The sequence below is a fragment of the Mobula hypostoma genome, chromosome 1 (genome assembly GCF_963921235.1).
Source record: "Mobula hypostoma chromosome 1, sMobHyp1.1, whole genome shotgun sequence".
In the NCBI taxonomy this organism is placed as follows: domain Eukaryota; kingdom Metazoa; phylum Chordata; class Chondrichthyes; order Myliobatiformes; family Myliobatidae; genus Mobula; species Mobula hypostoma.
This window is the reverse complement of record NC_086097.1, coordinates 104,167,189-104,187,200: the sequence shown is the minus strand read 5'-3', so window position 1 is coordinate 104,187,200 and position 20,012 is coordinate 104,167,189. Positions and strand designations below refer to the sequence as shown.

General features: G+C 43.9%; 1 protein-coding gene across 8 annotated transcripts in view; it reads right to left on the bottom strand.

Annotated features, from left to right (window-relative positions):
- The window catches only part of numb (NUMB endocytic adaptor protein), a 285,368-nt gene that overhangs the window by 199,247 nt on the left and 66,109 nt on the right, over window positions 1-20,012 (bottom strand). For 6 of the 8 annotated variants that reach the window (XM_063054289.1, XM_063054296.1, XM_063054281.1 and 3 more), the window contains one exon: window positions 15,855-15,944. The exons of the other annotated variants lie outside the window; for them this stretch is intronic. The gene's annotated coding sequence lies outside the window, so the exon portion shown is untranslated. The remainder of the gene's footprint in view (window positions 1-15,854; window positions 15,945-20,012) is intronic. 8 annotated transcript variants of the gene reach the window in all.

Here is a 20,012-nt window from a genome sequence, read left to right as displayed (position 1 = left end):
AACGAGCTTCCAGCAGAAGTGGTTGAGGCAGATTTGATGTTGTCATTTAAAGTTAAATTGGATAGTTATATGGACAGGAAAGGAATGAAGGGTTATGGGCTGAGTGCAGGTCGGTGCTACTAGGTAAGAGTAAAAGTTTGGCATGGACTAGAAGGGCCAAGAATGGCCTGTTTCTGTGCTGTAATTGTTATATGGTTATATGGTTGTATAAAACGACAGGTATGTTGAGACAATTCCACAAATAGAGCACATGATAACATTGCTGACATAACATCAATATCAATGAGGTACCAACATTCTGGAAAATTTGACAGCAAAATCTCATTCATGGTACTTGTAGGAGCAATGTATCTATTTTCTATTCATTGGAGCCAAGTATCTATTTTCTGTCAATTAGATTGGAGCATGGAAGAAGCAATGAGTATACTGACATATTCTCATTTTGTTAGTTGTTTTGTTTAGTCCAGTTGAGAGTTACAGGTGGCTGGGAATGATTTTTTTTTGTTCACAGTAAATTGGAATGATATTCGACCACTTAAATAGGCTAATTAGTTACACTATTCAATCAATAATTGGAACACTATTTAGTATGCTTAAATTCATATAGAATATAAATTTATTTGACTGCTTCGTTACACTAATAAGGTCACTGATTGGGACATTATTGGAATGCTGACTTGATCACTAACTGCACTTAAATATGTTAGTTTGACTGCTAAATTTGTTACTTCGCTAATTTGAATGTTATATCGCTAATTTAGTTTTGTTAGCTTTTCCCCCCTCGCTACAAGATTATTCATCTTTGATGGTTTGTAATAAAGGATCAAAAGTACTTTTACTAACTTTGGAACTTTGTTATATGAAAGCATGTCATACAGTGTTAATCTCCTGGCTTAGTCTCTCAGCTGTTTTGGTTTGTTTTAAAATAACTGCTACAGCACTACTACGGAAACCTAAATACAAACCTAAATAACTTGACATAACTGACCACAGCAAATAGCACATCAAACTTCCAATTAACAGTAATGATCACAGTTCACACCAAAGCTGGAGGCAGCCAGAAGAAAGGAAGTTACAGGCCAGTTAGCCTGACCTCAGTGTTGATGTTGGAGTCTATTATTAAGGATGAGTTTTCAGGGTACTTGGAGGCACTTGATAAAGTAGGCCCCAGTCCACATGGGTTCCTTAAGGGGAATTCTATTGGAATTCTTTGAGGAAATAACAGACAGGATAGACAAAAGAGAATCAGTGGATGTTGTTTACTTGGGACTTTCAGAAGGCCTGTGACAAGGTGCCGTACATGAGGCTGCTTAACAAGTTAAGAGCCCACGGTATTACAGGAAAGATACTAGCATAGATAGATTGGCTGACTGGCAGAAGGCAAAGGGTCAGAATAAAGGGCCCCTACTCTGGTTGACTGCCGGTGACAAATGGTGCTCTGCAAGGGTTGCTTCTTTTCATGTTATATGTCAACGCTGATGGATGGTAGAATTGATGGCTTTGCGGCCAAGTTTGCAGACAATACAACAGGTGCAGGGGCAGGTAGGGTTGAGGAAGAATGGAACCTGCTGAAGGACTTGGACAGATTGCGAGAATGGGCAAAGAAATGGAAGATGGATATAGTATAGTGCATGGTCATGTACTTTGGTAGAAGGAATAAAGGCCTAGATAATTCAAAAATCAGAGATGCAAAGGAATTTGGGACTCCTCATGAAAGATTGCATAAAGGTTAACTTGCATATTCAGTCAGTGGTAAGGAAGTCAAATGCAATGTTAACATTCATTTTGAGAGAACTAGAATAGAACGTCAAGGAAGTAATGCTCCAGTGTTAGAAAGCATGAGTCAGACAGCACTTGGATATTCTGAGCAGTTTTGCGGTTCTCATCTAAGGTGTGCCGACATTGGAGAAGGTCCAGAGGAGGTTCACGAGAATAAACTCAGGAATTAAATGGTTAACATACGAGGAGTGGTTGCTGGCTCTGGGCCTGTATTCACTGGAGTTTAGGTACCTATTGAACACTGAAAGGCTGATAGAGTGGATGGGTAGAGGATATTTCCAATAGTTGGGGGGTTCTAGGACCAGAGGGCATTGCCTCAGAATGGAGGGACATCTATTTCGAACATACATGAGGAAAATTTTCTTCAGCCAGGTGATGAATCTGTGGAATTCACTACCACACAGACTGCTGTGCTCGATATTGAGATAGTGCAGAACACACCCAGATACCAGCATGCAGGATATTCATCTGAACTTTATTAATAATCCTGCTTGTACAGTATGAGAACTCCTCCCATGTGGGAGTGGCTAACTGAGTGGCATACGAATAACACTATTAACTACCACAACATCTCCCCTTCTTGAAAGTAAAAAGCTAGGTCTGTACTTCTTGTCCAAAGAACTATATTGGAATTATCTATATACTACTAAAACTCTCATGCTCTGTTTGTCTGTTTGTGACCTCCAATTAGCGCAAACAGTGCATTACAGTGGCACTATTTTTGGCTAAATCGACTTAAAGTGCGCTAATTTACAGAATGCAGACAAAGTTCAGGGTTACATATTCATTTAAAATTGCTCACTCTCCAAAATCAACAAACCCACTTTCACCCGAGAGTCGATGTCAGCCATGATGGAAACCGCGACACCAGACCATGACGCATGCACACGGCCAGTCTCAGAAGCGACTCACGATGCTCACAGCAGCAACACCAACCGGAGCAAAAGGGCAGGGCAGCTCTATTTCGAGCGGTCACTTTCTGCTGATCACCATCAGCATGTGCAGGATTAGGACAGATCAAACTGAAACCCATCAATAAGAGATAATTAAATCTTATCGTAATGACGTACTTCGAGACACCCATCAAACCCTTTGCTGCAGTCAAAGGACAGCGTTGACTACATCACGTCCATTTAGGAGAGCGCCAACCACATCATCAGGAATAATCAGCATCCTGGAGGCTGCGGTGTTACTATCCCAGCATTCGGGTAAAGAAAATATGGTCGGCCTAATTATGCCGCGTGGAAAGAGAAGGGGGATATTATGACGCCAAACATCGTCGGGAAGCGGCAAGGAGAGGGAGAGAACAAGAATTGGATGAGGCCAGGGCCGTACGACTCCAGGATTAAAGAGTCAGGATAAAAAAAAATGAGAGAAGAGGAGACAGAGGAGGAGAGGCATGCACGTCTCAAAAATGACAACAACTGGCAGAGAAGGAGAGATGAAGAGACAAAAGAGCTGAGAAATGCATGTCTCCAGGATCAGAGGCAAAGAACAAACAGCAGAAGAATTGAAGAGACAGCAAATGAAAGGACTGCACGTCTCCAGAATGACGACAGGCACAAGGGTGGCAGATCAACCAGAAATGATGCCATCAAAAGTGTCCTTTGTTAGACGAGGAGGAGCTATATTTGCCTTGCTACGTGTTGTTCTTCTTTAATAAACTGAGGTTTTCTTCAATTTCCAAAGTGAAGCGATACCAATAGCATTCAGGAAAATTTAATATTCATTCTGGTCACAGCAGACTTCACTATCCTTCTCTCAAAGGGTGCCCCAACAGTCACCCCGTTGTCTAGTAGTAACTGAAATTGAGCGATTTAGTTCACTTCATCCATGACATGCAAGTTAGGCTCCTTACATAAAAGTAATTGCCAATATTATAACTTTTTCTTTGCTTTTAAATTGTCTTTGTTTCCCTCCTTTTTTCCACCAATTCCTTTATTTTAAAAAAGTGTCTAATTTTATGAAATGTTTTCATCATTAGAATTCTTCTTTTAAAAAAAACACTAGATCTAATGGAGGTCAGGATTGACTACCTGAACACTCCAGCACACTGAGTAGGTTATTCTGCCTCTTCAGTTACTTGCCCTAAGCTATTTGGCTATGAAGTACATCTCTGTGGTGGGACAGATAAACTACCTGATAGGCTCCTGGAAGTGTTGGAGTGGATGGAAATTCTTGAACAGGTGAGTCCACCTCAGGCTCATCATAACGATCAGGCCACTCTATTTCCTTCTCTACTTTTTGTGAACTTTGAAGGTGCATGAGCGCCCGCCTGCTCTGCTTGATTTCATCTTATGATGCTCTGACCACAACTACTGGAGTAGTGTCTCAGCAACAACCTTGCACTCAACGTCAGTAAGATGAAATCGCTGATTGTGGACTTCCAGAACACACACCAATTCTCATAGAGGGATCAGAAGTGGAGAGTCATAGTCATAGTCATACTTTATTGATCCCGGGGGAAGTTGGTTTTCGTTACAGTTGCACCATAAATAATAAATAGTAATAGAAACATACATAGTTAAATACTAATATGTAAATTATGCCAGGAAATAAGTCCAGGACCAGCCTATTGGCTCAGGGTGTCTGACCCTCCAAGGGAGGAGTTGTAAAGTTTGATGGCCACAGGCAGGAATGACTTCCTATGACGCTCTGTGTTGCATCTCGGTGGAATGAGTCTCTGGCTGAATGTACTCCTCTGCCCACCCAGTACATTATGTAGTGGATGCGAAACATTGTCCAAGATGGCATGCAACTTAGACAGCATCCTCTTTTCAGACACCACCATCAGAGAGTCCAGTTCCATCCCCACAACATCACTGGCCTTACAGATGAGTTTGTTGATTCTGTTGGTGTCTGCTACCCTCAGCCTGCTGCCCCAGCGCACAACAGCAAACATGATAGCACTGGCCACCACAGACTTGTAGAACATCCTCAGCATCGTCCGGCAGATGTTAAAGGACCTCAGAGGGTGAGTAGTTTCAAGTTCCTGGCTGTCAAGATCTCTGAGGACCTATCTTGGTCCCAACATATCGATGCAGTGATAAAGGCAGCAAGAAATACCTTCATTAGGAGTTTGAAGGGATTTGGTATATCAACAAATACACTCAAAAACTTCTATAAATGTACCGTAGAGAGGAGCATTCTGACAGGCTGCATCACTGTCTGGTATGGGGGTGGGGGGGGGGCCTTACTGCACAGGACTGAAAGAAGCTGCAGGAGGTTGTAAACCTAGTCAGCGCCATCTTGGGTACTAACATACAAAATACCCAGGACATCTTCAGTAAGAGACCCTTTAGTTTGCACTGCTCTTTCTTGCTTCTCCATCTTTCTGTGGGTACCATAGACTGAAACATAGAAATCGACATTACAGGCCCTTCACCCCACAATGTTGTGCCGACCATGTAACCTACTCTAGAAGCTACCTAGAATTTCCCAAGTGTACAGCCCTCTATTTTTCCAAGCTCCATGTACCTATCTATGAGTCTCTTAAAAGTCCCTATTGTATCTGCAATAACAGATACAATATAGCTTGTCTGTTTTAACAGACTGCTAGGGGTTCCATGTTCAAACACCAGACAAGGCTTTTTATTCTGAGCAGCTAAACTGTGGACCATTGACTGACACAAATCTCTGGTATTCCATGGCAAGCGAATCCAGCTTTCAGGTGTTGCTGGGGACGCACAGGACAGCTTGGACAACCTGAGCATTCATCATCATCATCAGGTGCCATGCCCAGTTTGAGCTTTGACTGCCATGGCCCACACACTCCTGTTTCGGGTCAAGTGGATCAATTCATTGGTATTCATTTCCAGTTCTCTGGCTGCTGTCTCCATCATCATTTGTCTTTGTCTTCCTCTTGCTTTTTTCCCTTCAATCTTTCCCATAATTACCATGCCTTCTAACTCCTCTTTCCTAATCACATGTCCAATGAAGTTATGTTGCCTTTTCATGACCTCATACATTTCTCTTTTTGTGTTTGCTCTGTTCATGACATCCTCGTTAAATATTCGTTTCGTCCATGATATTCTTTGCATCCTCCTCAAAAACCATATCTCTGCTGCTACAATTCATTTCCTCATGTTACTAGACATTGTCCAACACTCTGAGCATTCCATGAGTCATAATCCACAGTGAGAAAAGTACACCATCACCGATCTTATTAACTGCAGGGATCTCTCATCCACTGCCACCAACCTCATAGTTCCCTCACCCCCCACCTCCCAGTTCTACCTCCTACCCAAGATCCACAAACCTACCTGTTCAGGTAGACCCATTGTTTCTGCCCCACTGAACCTGCATCTGTATATCTTGACTCAGTTTTATTCCTCCTGGTTCAGTCCCTTCCTACCTACACCCATGTCACTTCACACGCTCTTGATCTTTTCAAAGATTTCAAGTTCCCTGGCCCCCACTATGGATGCCCAGATGCTATATACCCTCCATCCCCCATCAGGAGGGCCTCAAAGCTCTCCGTTTCTTTCTGGACACCAAATCCAACTAGTTCCACCCCACAACCACTCTCCTTTGTCTTGTAAAACTTGTCCTCACTCTCAATAATTTTCCTTCAAACAAAAGGTGTAGTCATGGGTTCTAGCTATACCTACCTCTTTGTTGGCTATGTGGAACAGTCTATGTTCTAAAACGACACTGGTATCAGTCCCCAACTTTTCCTATCCTACATCAACGATTGCACAGGTACTGCTTCCTGAACTCACTGACTTCATCCACTTTGCCTCCAACTTCCACCCTGCCCTCAAATTTACCTGATCCATTTCCAACACCACTTTCCCCTTTCTCAATCTTTCTATCTCTGGAGACAGCTTATCTACTAACTTCTATTGTAAACCCACTGACTCTCACAGCCATCTGGACTATACCACTTCCCACCCTGTTACTTACAAAAATGCCATCCCTTTCTCTCAATTCCTCTGCCTCCATTGCATCTGCTTTCAGGATGAGGCTTTCCATTCTAGAACTAATCAGATGTCCTCCTCCTTCAAAGAAAGGGGCTTCCCTTCCTCCACCATCAATGTTGCCCTCAACCACATCTCTTCCATTTCATGCACATCTGCCCTCACCCCATCCTCCCGCCACCCCACCATGGATAGTGTACCTCTTGTCCTCACCTACCACCCCACCAGCCTCCGTGTCCAGCACATAATTCTCTACACCTTCCGCCATCTCCAATTGGATCTCACTACCAAGCACATCTTTCCCTCCACCCCCCAACTTTCTGCAGGGATCACTCCCTATGTGACTCCTTTGCCCATTTGTCCCTCCCCACTAATCTCCCTCTTGGAACTCATCCTTACAAGCGGAAAAGTGCTACACTTGCAACACTTCTTCCCTCACTACCATTCAGGACCCAAACAGCCCTTCCAGGTGAGGTGACACCTCACCTGAGAGTCTGTTGGGGTCATTGACTATGTCTGGTGCTTCCAGTGTGGCCTCCTGAATATCAGTGAGACCTGATGCAGATTGGGAAACCACTTTGCTGAGCACCAGAAGAAACAGCATCTCCCAATGGCCACGCATTTTAATTCCACTTCCCATTCTGACATGCCAGTCTATAGCCTCCCCTACTCTCTCTTTGATGCCACACTCAGGTTGGAGGAGCAATACCTTATATTCCATCTGGGTAGCCTCCAACCTGATGGCATGAACATCAATTTCTCAAACTTCTGGTAATGTTCCCCCCCCCACCATTCCCATTTCCCTCTCTCACCTTGCCTGACAATCAGCTCCCTCTGGTGCTCCTCTCCCTTTTCTTTCTTCCATGGCCTTCGGTCCTCTCCTGTCAGAAATATCTACTGTACTCCTTTCCTGGCCTGCTGAGTTCCTCCAGCATTTTGTGCACACTGCTTGGATTTCCTACAGCTGTAGATTTTCTCTTGGTTGTGAGAAGATATTTGTCTCTTTTCAGCTCGAAAATGTCTCTGTCTGCAATTTGCCATGGAAATCCTGGGATTTCGTGGGACAGAGAGGTTCAGCATGGCTTCTGTGTAGTTTTCTTCATGCTTCACACTGTTTTACATAATCTCCCAGCTATGTGTTCAAATCAGAACACCACATGGATTCCTTTGCTCTTAGATGATAATTTTCAATGCCTTGATGTCCTTGGTGGGTTTGACTGATGTCTTTGACATGCATAGAAGCAGGAATGACGAGCCTGGAATCCTTTAGCAGCAAATCATCAAGAATGGTGAGTCACTAACAAGAGAAAATCTGCAAATACTGGAAAGCCAAGCTCCCTCAACAAAACAAGCCAGAAAGATGAGGACGTCTACAATGGGCACGTGGGTCCCACAGGTGCATGGTTATCTCATGCTCCTTCTGGGTGGGGAAGGTGAACAGCTGCTGAACCTTCAACCATAACGTTCAAGACCAATGATTCTGAAACTGATAGTAATCCAAGTAAGACATATGAAAGGTCATCACAAAAGCAAAAAGGTAATTCTGTGTGTGAAGTTACTGACACAATTGGATGCCCGTCAGCTGTGCAGGGTTTGCATGCCATTTCTTCCTTTAAGATGAAACCTAACAGCATAAATGGTAGTGATACTTCACTCCCCAATGAACCCAATGCCTTTTATTCACAATTTGGAAAAGAGAACCTGTGTGTATTTCCACAGCATGTGGCTAAGAATATACAACAGATAAATCTACAGCATATTACAGGCCCTTCCGCCCACAATGTTGTACCGACCAAGTAACACTCTGGAAACTGCCTAGAATTTCCCTACCACATAGCCCTCTAATTTTCTAAGCTCCATGTACCTATCTAAGAGTCTCTTATAAGACCTTATTGTGTCTGCCTTTACTACTGTTGCTGGCAGTGCATTCCACACACCCACCACTCTGTGTAAAAAAGAACACTTACCTCTGATATCCCCTTGTATCTACTTCTAAGCACCTTAAAACTACATCCCCTCATGTTAGTCATTTCAGCCCCGGCTATCTACACGATCAATACCCCTCATCATCTTATACACCTCTAACAGGTCATCTCTCATCCTTCATCACTCCAAGCAGTAAAGGCCAAGTTCACTCAACCTATTCTCATAAGGCATGCTCTCCAATCCAGGCAACATCCTTGTAAATCTCCTCTACAACCTCTCTATAGTATCCACATCCTTCCTGTAGTGAGGTGATCAGAACTGAACACAATGCTCCAAGTGGGGTCTATCTAAGGTTTAATATAGCTTTAACATTACCTCACGTCTCTTGAACTCAATCCCACGGTTAATAAAGGCCATCAATACACATACCTTCTTAACAACACTGTCAACCTGTGCAGCAGTTTTGAGTGTCCTATGGATACGGACCCCAAGATCTCACTGATCCTCCACACTGCCAAGAGTATTACCATTCATATTATATTCTGTCGTCAAATTTGACCTACCGAAATGAACCACTTCACACTTACCTAGGTTGAACTCCATCTGCCATTTCTCAGCCAGTTCTGCATCCTATCGATGTACTGCTATAACCTCTGACAACCCTCCAGACTATCCACAACACTCCCAACCTTTTGTGTCACTAGCAACCTTACGAACCACCCTTCTACTTCCTCAATCAAGTCATTTATAAAAATCAGAAAGAGTAAGGGTCCCAGAACTGATCTCTGTGGACACCACTGGTCACTGACCTTCATGCAGAATACAAACCATCTACTGCCACCCTTTGCCTTCTATTGACAAACCAGTTCTGGGTCCACAATGCAAGGTCTCCTTGGATCCCATGCTTCCTTACTTTCCGGATGAGCCTTACATGGGGAACCTTATCAAATTCCTTACTGAAATCCATCCACTGCTCTATCTTCATCAATGTGTTTTGTTACATCTCACCAAATGCTCATTAATCCTGCCTCTCAGGATCTTCTCCAACAATTTGCCCAGCACTAAAAAAAGACTCACTGGTCTAAAAATTTCCTGGGTTAAGTCTACTCCCTTTCTTGAACAAGTGAACAACATTTGCAACCTTCCAATCCTGTGGAACTTCTCCCATCCCTATTGATGATGCAAAGATCATCGCCAGAGGCTCAGCAATCTCCTCTCTCGCTTCCCATGGTAGCCTGGGATACATCTCATCCAGTCCCAGCTACTTGTCTAACTTAATACCTTTCAAAAGCTTCAGCACATCCTCTTTCTTAATGTCTGTACACTCAAGCGTTTCAGTCTGCTGTAAGTCATACCCACAATTGCCAAGGCCCTTTTCACTGAATACTGAAGCAAATTACTCGTTAAGTACCTCCGGTACCTCTTCCGACTCGATGCACGTTTCCACTATCGTTCCTGATTGGTCCTATTCTCACATGGCTCACCTTCTTGCTCTTCACATACTTGTAGAATGCCATGTGATTTGCCATGTGATGGCCTCTTCTAGCTCTAAAATTTCAATCTTGAGTTCCTTCCTGGCACCCTTGTAATTTTCTAGAGCTTGAACCTTTCGTAAGCTTTTCTTTTCTTCTTAACTAGATTTTCTACATCCTTTGTATACCATGGTTCTTTTACCTTACCATCCTTTCCCTGCCTTAACGGAACATACTTATGCAGCACGCCATGGAAATGCTCCCTGAACATTTGCCACATTTCTGCCGTGCATTTCCCTGAGAACATATGCTCCCAATTTATGTTCCCAGGTTTTGCCTAATAGCATCATTTTTCCTCCTACCCAATTAGATGTCTTCCCAAATTTTCTGCTCCTGTACTTCTTCAGTGCTATGGTGAAGGAGTTAAGAGTTGTGATCACTAACTCCAAAATACTCTCCCACCGAGAGATCTGACACCTGACCAGGTTCATTTCCCAATACCAGATCAAGTACAGTCTCTCCTCTAGTTGGCTTATCTACACATTGCATCAGGAAACTTCCCTGCACACACCTAACAAACTCCACCCCATCTAAATCCCTTACTCTAAGGAGATGCCAGCCAATATTAGGAAAGTTAAAATCACCCAACACAACAACCCTATTATTATCGCACCGTTCCAAAATCTGCCTCCCTCTCTGCTCTTTGATGTCTGTTACTATTGGAGGGTCTGAAAAAAAAACACCCAGTAGAGTTATTGCCTGCCCCCTTCCTGTTTCTGACTTCCACCCACAGAGACTCCGTAGACCATTCCTCCATGACTTCCTCCTTTTCTGCAGCCGTGATACTATCCCTCATCAGCAGTGCCACTCCACCACCTCTTTTGCCTCCCTCCCTGTCCTTTTTCTTGCCCGAGACAGCCAACTCTCTGTAATGGCCACAAAGTCATAGTTCCACGTATTGATCCACACTTCAAGTTCATCCATCTTGCTTACGATACTCCTTGCATTAAAATAAGACACACCTCAAACCATCTGGCTGAGTGCTTCTTTGGTCTATCATCTGCCTATCCTTCCTCACAAACTCACTACCACCCACCCCATCCTCTGCCTCTTCACTTTGGTTCCCACACACCCCCCCGCAAATCGAGGTTAAACCCTCCCCAATAGCATTAGCAAACCTCCCTCCCAGGATAATAGTTCCCCTTCAGTTTAGGTGCAATCCATCCCATTTGTACAGGTCACCCCTCCCTCAGTAAAGGTTCCATTGATCTAAGAACTTGAAACACTCCTCAACCACTCATTCATCTGTGCCATCTTCCTGTTCTGACCTCCCTGCTCGTGGCACTGGGAGTAATCTGGAGATGACCACCTTGGAGGTCCTGCTCTTCAGCCTCCTTCCTAGCTCTCTAAACTTGCTGCACAGGACCTCTACCCCTCTCCTGCCTATGTCATTGGTACCAACATGTACCACAACCTGTGGCTGCTCATCCTCCCCTTCAAGAATAGTCTGCAACCGCTCAGACATCCTGGACTCTAGCACCCGAGAGGCAACACACTATCCTGGCATCTCTTCTGCTGCCACAGAATCTCCCATCTGTCCCCCAAATTATCAAGTTCCCTACGACTATTATTCCAGCTGACCACCCTACCCTTCTGAAACTCAGAGCCAACCACATGCTATTGGTCTGGCTGCTGCTGCCTTGCCCACATAAGTCATCCCCCTCAGCAGTATCCCTGTTACTGAGGGGAAAGGCCATAGGGTAATCCTGCACTGCCTTCTTCCTTTCTCTCTTTGCCTCTCTCAGTGTTCACCCATCTGCTCCCCAAATTCTGCACTCTAATGGCAATAACTCTACTGGGTGCTTTTTTTCAGACCCTCCAATAGTAACAGACATCAAAGAGCAAAGAGGGAGGCAGATTTTGGAACGGTGTGATAATAATAGGGTTGCTGCGTTGGGTGATTTTAACTTTCCTAATATTGGCTGTAACCACCTGCTCAAAAGTCGTATCTGTCTCCTAGGTGATCCTTAGCTCATCCAGCTCCAGCTCCTTCATGTGGTCTTCCATGTGCTGGAGTTGGCTGCACTTCCCGCAGGTGTAGTCATCAGGGAGACTATCAGGTTCCATGAATTCCCACATCCTACAGGAGGAGCATTCCACTGCCATATCTGACATCCTGCCTGCACTGTACAATGGGCAACCAAGACCAAATCAGCAATAATGAAAGGAAAAACTAACCCTTCTAACCGGTTTCTTTGGCCTCGGCTTCTCCTCGTCAAAGCCTGATGCTCCTACTCTCACCGCTGGTCTACTCCCAACAATGGCCATCCTGCTTGCCCCTTGAGTACTTTTATTTACTTCGCAGTGATCTGTTCCCTCCGCTGACTGGGCCTCCAGAATGTCTGAATGCCCACGAAGCTCTCCTTTTATACAAGCTTCGCCGACCTGCAAGTAACCTCGAAGGTTTGCAAATTTTTAAAGATGTATGATGGAGAGCATTCTGACTGATTATACGTATCAAGGCACAGGACTGCAAGAGGCTGCTGTGGGTTCCAGGCTCAGCCAGCTCCATCACAGGAACAACCCTCCCTACTCTATGATTCGTCTCAGAGATGACGTTGGAACTTCCTTCAAGAGGCATCAGGCTCCGTTAGCATACATGGCAGAGTACTAAAAACCAGTGCCAACAAACTGGCTGGAGCATTAAAGAATACCTTCAATCTCTCACTGCTGTTATTGGAGGTTCCCATGGGCTTCAAAAGAGCATCAATCATACAAGTACCCAAGAAGAGCAGATTGGGTTGCCTCAATGACTGTCGCCTGCTACAATTTGTCTACCTCCACACCAGGTCTACAGTAGATGCAAGCTTACTGGTTTTCCATTCTGCTTTGGAGCATCTGAACAGCAGCAAAACATACTTTAAGTTAATGTTTATCAATTACAGCTTGGGAGTTCAACACCATTATCCTCGCATTACTAATAAACTTCCACAAATGGATCCCTGTCTTATTTATCATGAGACCACAATCAGTGCCAATCAGTAATATCTGCTCATTTACAATTGCAAATGCACCTCAAGGATGCACACTTAGCCCAGTCTCTGATCTCTACACTCATGACTGCGTGGCTAGGATAGCTCAAATGCCATCTATAAATGCACCGATGACACCGCTGCTGGAGGAAGAATTTCAGATGGCCACAAGGAGGCATACAAGAAAGAGATGGTTTGGCTGATTTGAGTGGGGTCACAACAGTAACTCCACACTCACTTTCAGCAATACCAAGAAATTGATTGTGGACTTTAGGAAGGGGAAATTATGAGAACACACACCAGTTCTCACTGAGGTGCCAACGGTTTTAAGGGTGAGCAGTTTCAAGTTCCTGGTCCTCATCAACTCAGAGAACCTATCCTGGGCCCATCATATTGATCGAATCATGGAGGCAGCACGTCAGTGGTTCTATTTCATTAGGAAATTGATGCGATTTATAATGTCACCAAAGACTCCTGCAGGTTTCTAAAGAAGTAGGGTGGAGAGCATTCTGACTGATTATATGTATCAAAGCTTAGTATGGAGGCTCCAATGCACAGGACTGCAAGAGGCTGCTGTGGGTTCCAGGCTTGGCCAGTTCCATCACAGGAACAACCCTCCCTGCCAATAGATGCCAAAGAGGCATCCATCATTAAAGATTTTGAGCATCTGGGACATGCCCTCTTTCGATTACTACCATTGGAGAGGAGGTACAGGAAACTGAAGACTCACACTCAATATTTTAAGCACAATTTCTTTCCCTCGTCCAGTCTTTTGAATGGCCCATGAACTCATGAACACCACCTTGCTATTCATCTTTTGCAACTTTATTTTGTAACAGAGCATTTAATACGTCTGCACTACTACTGCCACAAAAAAAACAAATTTCATGGCATATCAGTGATAATAAACCCGATGTTATTTCTGTGCATATACGTGCTTGCGACAATAAACTTAACTTTGACCTTACAGTAAAGTCCCAGGAAGTTGTCTGCAAGAGGGTATACAAGAAAAGATGTGAAATAGCAAGAACACACCAACACCAGATAATAAACATTGTTGAAGTAGCTCAATGAGGAGAATGGTCTCCACAATGGATGTGCAGTTTGTTTGAAATTGTGAAGCAAGCAGTCTTATGACATAGACCGCAAGACATTGGAACGGAATTAGGCCATTCAGCCTATCGAGTCTGTTCTTGATTGCTTTCATGTATGCATCTATAGAATGCCTTTGTTCACATTGAATCAAGTCTCAAAAGAGCAGCTCAGAATAGCACATGTGTTTCAAATGGCCAGTGTCAGGTCGATGAACTACAAGGTCTGCCATTAAGCTGATCAAGTGTAATTTAGGCCTCAAGGCCACCCCTGTTGTTTCAGGAAGCTAACACTGGCTTGCAGAACTCGTGGAGATAACTTTGTTAATACTGCTCAAGTACCAGTCATGGATGATCAATGTCTCAGAGGTGGCCAGAGGGCATGGATAACTGCCGCCTATAGACACGTGCTAGATTTCAAATGGGATAAGTATAAGATCAATATAAATGGGCAGTTGATGATTGGGTATCCTCTGATGGACCCTTTCTAGGTTGTTTGGCTCAATTAAACACACTTTTTCTCAAATATCTGAAGGCTGTGTTGATGAACTGAAGAACACGAATTTCACTAACAAATGCCTGTACCGAGAGTTAGCTTCCATGCAGGGAAGAGAGCTTATAATATGAATAAAGGAAATATTAGAGGAATTAAACAAAAGCTTTGTATACATCACTCAGAAGAAAATGGGTCAAGGTAGGATTTATGTAAAAAGGATTGTTTGATAGTTGGTGGAGACTTGGTGGACCAAATGACCTGTTTCTATCCGAGACCCTTCGTCAGGACGAAGGGTCTCGGCCTGAAACGTCGACTGCATCTCTTCCTAGAGATGCTGCCTGGCCTGCTGCGTTCACCAGCAACTTTGATGTGTGTTGCTTGAATTTCCAGCATCTGCAGAATTCCTGTTGTTTGTGACCTGTTTCTATGTTGGATCTCCAATTAAGATACAAACCTGGTAGAAAATAGCAGAGAACCAAGTGTCCAGTGAAAATAGGAACTGAAAGTTCATAATTAAGAAAATAATATTAGGGTTTTTGGCAAAAGGTTGCAACTTGCAAGTTTGGCACCCTTGGGACCTAGCCAGCGCTAGGCCACAGAAATTACTCTAAGCACCCTCAACATAAACGTACCAAACCCCTAGCATTGTCAAGTTTAATCTGCACAAACTTTTAAGTGGCTTCCTCCTGTGAACATTGTCCTCCTTAAACTAGCTATCTGCATAGTTTTTCTAAATGGAACACGCATGGAACAGTCTGGTACTGGTATTTTATTTTATATTATGGTAGTTGGGACTAAATGAACTCCTCCTCTGCATCATCCATATCTATCCATTCAATTCATATTTATGCATCTATCCTAAAAGCCTCAAACTGCACCAAACTGCCTGCTTCCACTACTAACCCCGGAAACATTGCAACAAAAACTGTACGCAGGCCCCTCAAAACTATAGTTGGACCAACCTGGAATGAAGTCTAGAGCACACTGATACTGACGAAAGATTATTCAGATTGACCAGTCTCTAGTTTATTCTGATTTTCGGATCAGCTTACATTCTTTTCTTGTTGTGCTCTGGGAGCAGTCTTAGATTATGCTATTAACTTAAAATTAAAATGATCAATGGTTATCCTTTTCCTCACCTTTTTTTTAAACTGCAAATCCAGTATGATTCTTCCTCTGACTGATTTTTAGATCTCTTCGTACTATCAATGTTTTGTCCTCTTCATCAACTGTGAAAATGAACAAGTGGTCAGTTAATGTCTGCATTTCATTATCTAGTACTGTCATGCCTCTAAATACCTTTGAAAAATCTTCTGGCACTTTAATCCACTCACTTAGAATGATACTAATAACTATAATACAATATTTTCTTGATGCCATGAAATACAACATATATCATTAATAACAACAGGAATTCTGCAGATGCTGGAAATTCAAGCAACACACATCAAAGTTGCTGGTGAACGCAGCAGGCCAGGCAGCATCTCTAGGAAGAGGTAAAGTCGACATTTCAGGCCGAGACCCTTCGTCAGGACTAACTGAAGGAAGAGTTAGTAAGAGATTTGAAAGTGGGAGGGGGAGGGGGAGATCTGAAATGATAGGAGAAGCCAGTCTGAGTCAAAATGTGGTCGAAAAGTTGAAGAGCCAAAGAAATTACAGATGGGGAGCAGTGAGAAATGGTTTCACTGAACTCCTGTCGAAGAGAGGATTTAAACTTCTTCGGTGTAGGCATCACCGGAAGAGGCTTCACAGCAGTGACCACCACTCTACTATAAGCCTACTGACTCTCACAGCTATCTGGACTATTATGCCTCACCTCCCCCTCGTACCCCATCCATTATTTATTTTTATACACACATTCTTTCTCTCACTCTCCTTTTTCTCCCTCTGTCCCTCTGACTATACCCCTTGCCCATCCTCTGTTCCCTCCCCACCCCCATCTTTCTCCCTGGGCCTCCTGTCCCATGATCCTCTCATATCCCCTTTGCCAATCACCTGTCCAGCTCTTGGCTCCATCCCTGCCCCTCCTGTCTTCTCCTATCATTTCGGATCTCCCCCTCCCCTCCCCCTCCCACTTTCAAATCTCTTACTAACTCTTCCTTCAGTTAGTCCTGACGAAGGGTCTCGGCCTGAAACGTCGACTGTACCTCTTCCTAGAGATGCTGCCTGGCCTGCTGCGTTCACCAGCAACTTTGATGTGTGTTGCTCACATATCATTAATACTAGACCAGCCTTTTCAGTTTGTATTAGAACTGACCTGCAACATGAACTCTCTCGACTTGGATGCAGCCTGATCTACCAATACACACAGAAAATACTCCAGGATTAGCTGCTTGCTTGCTTTTTTTTTTTTTGAGTCTTTCCCCCCTTGCCACTGCAGTCATTTAATACAACCGTAACTGCTAAGGTTCACTGTGGTCTCCAACTGCTCCCACATATCATGGAAACAATATATTACCTACCCTGCTGTATCAGAACGAAGAATTAATTCAACATGAATAAAAGTAGCCAGCAGAAAAACTTCAGGTTTTTTTTAAACCAGACAACATGAATTTAGTTTTAAAATACAAATTACAGTTATACTTTTGAAGTGGATTTTCCTGTTCAGAAAGTGAAAATCTATCGCAGGGGTCCCCAACCTTTTTTGCATTGCGGACCAGTTTAATATTGACAATATTTTTGCTGATCGGCCGACCGGGGGGGTTGGGGTAGAGTTGCCAACGGACAAGAGTAGCAGTCAAATGCGTTGTTTACCCAGAAAGACTACAATGGCCATGAAGCCTTGCACGGGCACCAGTGTGCATGCACGTCGTGACCTGCTGATTCCCACCCCGCCCTCCCGCCCAGCAAATCCTTTTTGGCCATTCTGTTCGTGGGGGGGGGGGTGTTAATCACTACTGGAATATAGGCGATAAGTGTTTTGTTTCAATTTCACTCAATTTTGTTTCTAAAAGGGTTTATCTAACGAATTTAATATTAAACACAGAGCACATATTTTCCTTGCATGAATACAGTGATAAGTCAATTATCAGGGGAGGACAGGGGAGCTTGAAGTAAGTGTTGAACAAACTTCCAGCAGAAGTGGTAGAGGCAGGTTCGATATTATCATTTAAAGAAAAATTGGATAGGTATATGGACAGGAAAGGAATGGAAGGCTATGGGCTGTGTGCAGGTCGGTGGGACTAGGTGAGAATAGCATTCGGCACGGACTAGAAGGGCAGAGAACGCCTGTTTCCGTGCTGCAATTGTTATAGGGTCATTTATAAGTCAATAGCATCATAACATTTTAAGTAATATTTGGATATTAAACGCACAGCACATATTTTCCCCGTATGAATATATAAAATCATTGCAACACACCAATATCGCTGAATCAGCGGGAGCCCTGGGCTTGTTTCCCTGCGACAACACGGTCCTATCGAGGGGTGATGGGAGACAGCGATACTCGAAGGGGGTTCCTTATGTCCAGTCTATTCCGCAGTTTAGTTTTCGTTGCATTCACTGCAGAAAACTCCGCTTCGCAGAAAAATGTTGGAAATGAAAGCAACATTTTCAGTGCTTTCGTGGCTATCTCAGGATATTTAGCCTTGACTTTGATCCAAAATGCCGACAGAGATGTTATGTCAAACATACTTTTCAGCCCGTCATCATTTGCAAACTCAAGGAGTTGATCTCCTTCCCACCTGACACGGATGACGCGCGGGTCATGACCTCGCATGCGTAATGGCTGATCAGTGGCCGTGACAGGGAATGAGGAAAGGTGCAGCTGACCAAATCATATCGCTTGCTCGCAGCCCGGTAGCGCATGCTCTGCTGCCCGGTACCGGTCCGCGGCCCGGTGGTTGGGGACCGCTGATCTATCGTACTTACCCTGCCTTTCTGTCAAGTCACAATAATACTTTACCTCAACTTTTTAAACATGTGATTCAATTTACAGCGAGCACAATAACAAAGCCTCCTGCATCACTAATCACCAAGGAGGGAGGGAGCCATGGTGCATGGGGAGGAGAGGAGAGAACCGGCATGTGGGGAGTGGGGGGGGAGGAGGGGAGGAGAGGAAAGGCGCGTGGGGGGGTGGGGAGGAGAGGACGGGCGCATTGCTGGGGGAGGAGAGGAGAGGGCTGGCGCATGGGGGGTGGGGCGGGGGGGGTGAAGAGGGCCAGTGTTTAATAAACATTCCTGCCAACTGAACACTGCACAACCAGCAGGAAACATCTCCATGGCTGACTTTATTGGAAGTTAGATCATTGCTGAAGGACCTTGTGATGATTGGGTCTAAAACTTCACCACCAGAAACTTCTACTACCATGTCTTGGCATTGGGATAATTGACCATCAGGAACCACAATAATCATTTTCTGGGAGTTACAGTGCCTATAAAAAGTATTCCCCCCCCCCCACTTGGATGTTTTCACATTTTGTTTTACAACATTGAATCACAGTGGACTTAATTTGTTTTTTTTGACACTGATCGACAAAAAAAGACTCTTTCATGCCCAAGTGAAAACAGGTCTCTACAAAGTGATCTAAATTAATTACAAATATAAAACACAAAATAATTGATTGCAGAAGTATTTACCCACCCACTCTCCCCCTTAATATGACACACCAAATCATCACTGGTGCAGCCAATTGGTTTTAGAAGTCTCATAATTAGTTAAATGGAGATCACCTGTGTACAGGGAAGGTGTTTCAATTGTCTTTCATAAAAATACACCTGTATCTGGAAGGTCCAACTGCTGGTGAGTCAGTATCCTGGCAAATCTACACCATGAAGACTAGAACACTCCAAGCAACTCCATGAAAAGGTTATTGAAAAGCACAAGTCAGGAGATGGATACAAGCAAATTTCCAAGTCACTGAATATTCCTTGGAGGACAGTTAAGTCAATCATCAAGAAATCGAAAGAATATGGCACAGCTGTAAATCTGCCTAGAACAGTTCGTCCTCAAAAACTGAGTGACCATTCAAGGAGGGAACTATTGAGGGAAGCCACCATGTGACCCATGACATTCTTGGAGGAGCTACAAGCTTCAGTGGCTAAGATGGGAGAGACTGCGCACACAACAACTGTTGCCAGGTGCCTCATCAGTCACAGCTTTATGGAAAGGTGACAAAGAGAAAGCCACTTTTGGGGGTAAAAACACACATGAAATCTTGGCTAGAGTTTGCCAGAAGGCATGTGGAAGGCAGCTGTATGGTCTGATGAAACCAAAATTGAGTTTTTTTGGCTATTAGGTTTAATGCTGTCTTTGGCGTAAGCCAAATGCCGCACATCATCAAAAACACATCATCCCT